The sequence below is a fragment of the Mus caroli genome, unplaced genomic scaffold, assembly GCF_978045245.1.
Source record: "Mus caroli unplaced genomic scaffold, Mus_caroli_1 scaffold_19, whole genome shotgun sequence".
Taxonomy (NCBI): domain Eukaryota; kingdom Metazoa; phylum Chordata; class Mammalia; order Rodentia; family Muridae; genus Mus; species Mus caroli.
In genome coordinates, this window is record NW_028227274.1 from 44,432,835 (window position 1) to 44,438,902 (window position 6,068).

A 6,068-nucleotide genomic window follows, 5' to 3' on the forward strand; every position below is an offset into this window, starting at 1 on the left:
ACAGAGAAACCCTGTCTCGAAAAACCAAAAGGAAAAAAAAAAAAAAAAAAGAAACCCTGTCTCGAAAAACAAACAAACAAACAAAACAGAGGACAAACAATAATCATATTTAGAACTGAATACCCAAGGCCATGCATTCTCAACACAATTAGGATTTAACACTTTTATGTTCACAAACTAGAACTGAATTCTATTGAGAATTTCAGTATAAAAATGGCCTCCAGTCAGCCCTGATTTATGAGACAGTAAATGCCTTAGTGACTTCAATAGAAGTAACCCAGCAGTTTGAAATGAGAATCACAGATAAGCAGACATAGAAATACTCAATAAAGACACAAAAAAAGTTCAATCACATAACTAACCTTGAAAGACAAGGCCTTAGGCTAGAGAACTTGAAAAGAATTCAAAGCCAGATGCCTAAGTATAGTCACACCAGCCTCACCAACAGGGTCAGAGGAGATGCAAATGGCTGGCAAGAGCGTTGCTTTGTGTTACAAGAATCTCCTGGAGTCCCTGACAGGAAGCAGGAGCTGAAACCCACAAACCATGTCAGGAAAGACTCAGCAAAGGAGGCCAAGGAAACCTTAGCCTTCTAGAACAGCAGCAACTCAAGATGCCTACCCCTTACTCTGGGCTGTGACAAAACCCAAAATGCTCCCGTGACAAACTAAAATTATTGCCCTGCACTTTGGTAGAATCCTAACTTGTTCCCTTCTTGATACAGGATGCCCAAGATGGATATGTTTTGAGAATCTGGTGAGTGGTGCTATAGTTCAGTTGGTGAAGGGCTTCCTAGTATGCAGGAAGCACTGGACTCTATGTCCAGAACGATACACCCCAGACCTATTCTCACCACCCAAGAGGTAGGTACAGACAAGACTTGCATGGTCATCCTTGGCTGTATGTATATCAAGTTATAGGCCAGGTTTGGCAACTTGAGGCCCAATCTCAAAAACAAAACAAAACCAACTATCTCAGGGTTTTACTTCTGTGAACAGACACCATGAACAAGGCAACTCTTATAAGGGCAACATTTAATTGGGGCTGGCTTATAGATTCAGAGGTTCAGTCCATTATCATGAAGGCAGGAAAATGATAGCATTCAGGTAGGCATGGTACATCTTCATCTGAAGGCTACTGGCAGAATACTGGCTTCCAGGCAGCGAGCATGAGGGTCTTAAAGCCCACACCCATGGCGGCACATCTACTCCAATAAGGCCACACCTTCTAATAGTGCCACTCCCTGGGCATATACAAAGCATCACATTAACCAATAAACCAAATACACACTTTGATTCTGGGAACCCCTAGGCCCTGGTGGATCTGTGTGTATGCTCCCAAACCCTCATGAAGACAGAACATTTTTAACCTGGGAAATAATTGAGCAAATACAATGAGCAAGGTATATAACAAACACAAGAAAGGTTCCGTCATCTTCCTGCTCACTGTCAACATGAACATGGAATTAACAGATTAATAAGCACCCTGAGAGTCTGGGCTAGGAAGCAGAAAGAGGAGGCAGTAGGGTGCGTAAAATGAGACACTCAGAGGCTGCAACAAAGGAATTGGTAAACTGTGGAGGGAGCAGAATTGATAAAAGTAAAAACAAAAGCAAATGAGATTTAGAAATATAATATATTATGTCAGGCAGTAGACTAGATAGATAATAATGTGGAAAGCATGAGAAAAGTTAAGACTTGGAAATCTAGCCATGTGTTCAGACACAGAGAAGAAAGAGAATCACAGTGCTAAGTACTGATAACTAAAACCAAAGAAAAATACCCAGAGGTGACAAGTAGGAGAAAATAAAACAAACCTAACCCTGGCCATATCACAATACATCTGCAAAATGCACAAGACAGGGAAAGCTTAAAATAAATGACAAAAAATACCACCCCAAACGAAGAGGCTAGAAGACAAGGATCCCTAACTTCTAAGTGCTGCAGAAGAACAGTTACAAAGAAAGCAACAGTGTAACTCATACCCCTTCCAGTCCCCTTCCTGCAGAACATAAAGGGAAGTCCTTTAGAAGGAAGAAAACTCCACCATGAGGACAGGACTGCAGTCACAGATGTGGCTGTCAGCAAACTGCAAACCAACAAACCACAGCAAGACCCTTCTCAGATGGGAGGCCAAACAGAGCAGAAAAACATCTTAGGCTTTGAACCACCTGAGAAGTGCAGGTGGTGTCGTTAGGTCAAGCCATTCTGTGGTCAGCGTGTAGCTTTGCTAAGCCAGTGAGCTTGGTCCCAAGTCCCAAGGACCTCCTGACAACCAACCTCCACCTCAGTGGTTTAAAACAACAGAAATGTTGCCCCAAGAGTCATAAAGCCAGAAGTCCCAAACCAAGATGAGTGGGGGGGGGGGGGCGCGGGGGGAGCGAGCACACGCAGGTCACTACTCATTATGATGTTTGGACTCTGTATTCCGTATAACTTCTTTCTTTTTAGGTTGTTCCCTATTTCCAACTGTCCCACACTGTCTTGTGTATCAGAATCTGACCACTATCATTTTTATGCTGTGTTCCTGTTTATGACAAATACTCCTATTTGGGTATTCCCAGGTGGATCATAGCACGGTGTTAGCTTTTAGAACTCTTGTGTGCGCATGGTAGTAAACTTGGGCACTGCTACACCAGTGAAGCCCATATTTTGTCAATCTCAGAATTTCAAACACTGAGCAGAGACCTGAGACATCACGCACTTACAACAACAAGCCTGTCACTCACTCCACGTTCCCTAAGGATCCTTAGCTGTCTCAGAGCTTAAAACTCTGCAAACTGTGTCAGCCGTGGAGGTCAAAAATAGGAAACCTCAGCTGTACCCACAGTTAATCTCTCCAGAGGCTTTGAAGAAGCCACGCCCCTCTTCTAGTGTCTGGCAGCTGCCACCAGACCTCAGAGCTCCTTGGCTGGAAGCTGTCACTGCCGTCATGTGTCCTTCTCTCCTGTCACTTAACATGTTGCTCCATTTAGGATCACCCTAGTCCAAACGGCCCCATCTTGGGGTCTTTACCTTAAACTCATCTGCAAAGAACCTTGTTCCAAACACACTCATGCTCTGAAGTTCTGGGTGGACAAATCTTTGGGGTCCCAAACATGATTCCACCCAGTACTCGTTAAAAATATAAAGGTAAACAGGTAAGAAAACCTAAAAAGTAGAATGTGTAAACTCTAAGCAAACGGAGGAGGGAAAACATCCACAGAAAGCCATCTCCTTAAAGGAAGGGAAGAGGAAACGAAAAGCGAGTAAAGGCAGCTAAGACAATAGTGGCAGTAATTATAAACAAATTAAAAATTGTCTGAAATAGTAAGATTCAATTATTGAAAGAGTGTCAGATTAGATTAAAAATAATGTACATGGCTGCTTTTAACAGTTCTAGGCTTTGGTCTTTTTTGTTTGTTTTGTTTTAGAGACAGGGTTTCTCTGTGTAGCCCTGGCTATCCTGGAACTCACTCTGTAGACCAGGCTGACCTCGAACTCAGATCCAACTGAGAATACACTGTGTGACAATACTGAGAACTGACTAGATGGAGATTACAGAATCAAAGTTTGAAGTAAATTCCTACAGAAGGAAAAGCATTTTTCTTGAAGCTAAAATCTCTTTCCTCGGCAGTGACTAGAGAGCTGCTTCTTCCTGGGCCAATTTCAAGGATTTTTAAAAAAGTTTTAATTACTTCTTGATAATTTAAAAGATTAACGAAAATTTAAAACCCTAAAGATGTAGTTTTGATATGTCTTCTTCCTCTTCTTTCTTTTTTTTTTTTCTTTTTGGTTTTTCGAGACAGGGTTTCTCTTTATAGCCTGGCTGTCCTGGAACTCAGTCTGTAGACCAGGCTGGCCTGGAACTCAGAAATCCGCCTGCCTCTGCCTCCCGAATGCTGGGATTAAAGGCGTGCACCACCACGCCCGGCTGTCCTCCTCTTTCTTTATAAATTCCATATCTTAATAATAAATTATTTGAAATCCCTAACTGCAAAGGACAAATAGACCTGAGTAATTTTTAGCCATCATAGTGAACACATGTTAGGAGCACACAAGATGCACCGGTTTTAATGAGTTCATTTTTTTAAAGTCATTTGCAAACTTACACACATATTCAAAGGATAGTTGTATGACTTTGTTGTTGTTTTGAAACAAGGTTCCCTGTAGTTCAGGCTGGCCTTGAACTTGCTGTGTCCCGAGGGATGACCTGAAACCCTGATCCTCCTGCCCTCATCTCTTAATTGCTGGATTACAGTTATATACAGTCAAGCCTGGCTTACAGTTTTATCTAAGGCAAAATGACACAAGTTGCAAAATAAGAAACAAAGCACAAACTTAAGCAGAATGATGATATCTGGAAAGTGAACAAAACTCAGCTAATGCAGAGTAGGTATGCACTATTCACAGAAGGCGGAGGAAACATGAGGCCCAGGAAAGGAAGAGACAGTTTGTAAGGAACAACAGGAATGTCCTTCAACTGGTTTTAATATGCTTCCTTGGATGTTATGACGAGGTACAGCTGGTAGTCAGAATCTTACAGCACTTGAGTTACTCATGTTGGGTCCTATGGTGCCTATTTAAAGTCATTAATGAAGCCAGCAAAATGGCTCAGTGAGTAAAGGTACTTGCTGCCAAGCTTGATCCTTGAGTCCCACCTGAAGGAATGAGAATCGTCTCTAACCAAGGTATTCTGACCTCCACGTGCACATGGAGACATATGTGCAAGCACACACACAACAAACCAATCACAATGTCCCTGTAAATAGTATGGGTTTAGCTTTTCTTTGGGAAGACAGTGAAGTGGGAATCAGAATGAACCTGAAGGAGCTAGGAATTATATACACTACGATAAATTAAAGTCAGGCTTATACATACATAGAGTTGGACACTGCAATCTGCTTGCAATACTGGCACTGGGGAAGCTGAGTGGGAGGGATGAGTATATGGCTTGGTTTCATTACGAATGTCTCCACACCAGGAGATCCTGATATGATAGGGGAAAGGGAGGGCTTGAACCCAGGGTTAAATATGTATATTACCATTGAACTCCAGCCTTGAACATCTTAAACTGGCTCATTTTAGCAAAATCTGGAACAATTAATGCAACAAAATACCATTTTTGAGCTACAACCAAAAGAACTAATAACTTACATGGAAATATGGTGAATAAATAAGAAAGATCAAATCTACCTTACATTAGAATTCTAAGTAGCATATGCAAATGGCCCTTTCTAGAAAGTAAAAGTTAAACTCTTCCCTTGGGCACTGTTAGGACTTAGTGACCTGGTTCCAGAGAACAGAATGTGAAATGAAAAGTGTAGTAACTCTGAAATCATTAGAGACCTGGTAGATACATTAACTGAGTGACTGATATTCACATCATCAGTGATAACAGGCTGAAATCGTATATACATTAAAAAAGTAAGACTGGGGCCGGGCGTGGTGGAGCACGCCTTTAATCCCAGCACTCGGGAGGCAGAGGCAGGTGGATTTCTGAGTTCGAGGCCAGCTTGGTCTATAAAGTGAATGCCAGGACAGCCAGGGCTATACAGGGAAACCCTGTCTCGAAAAAACAAAAAAAACAAAAAAAAAAGTAAGACTGGGGCCGGGCGTGGTGGCACACGCCTTTAATCCCAGCACTCGGGAGGCAGAGGCAGGCGGATTTCTGAGTTCGAGGCCAGCCTGGTCTACAGAGTGAATTCCAGAACAGCCAGGGCCACACAGAGAAACCCTGTCTTGAAAACAAACAAATAAACAAACAAACAAACATACAAAAAGTAAAACTGATAACATACACTCCCCTAGAAAACTCCAGGCTTGGTGCGATACCAAATAAGCCTGAATTAAGGAAAGTTACATAAAACAGTCTAAACCACTATTGCAGAAAAAGAGGAAAGGTAAGAGACTGTTTGTTTTAACAAGCAAGATGAATAAATAAATCTTAACATGGATCCAGGTACAAGGACATTAGTGGAAAAATGGTGAAATCTGAAGTGTCCATTAGTTTAGCTAAATGGAAATGCACAGAGCAGGGTATATCCTCTACTTAATACTAAACATTTTAGGTGTTAAGACAAGTTACAG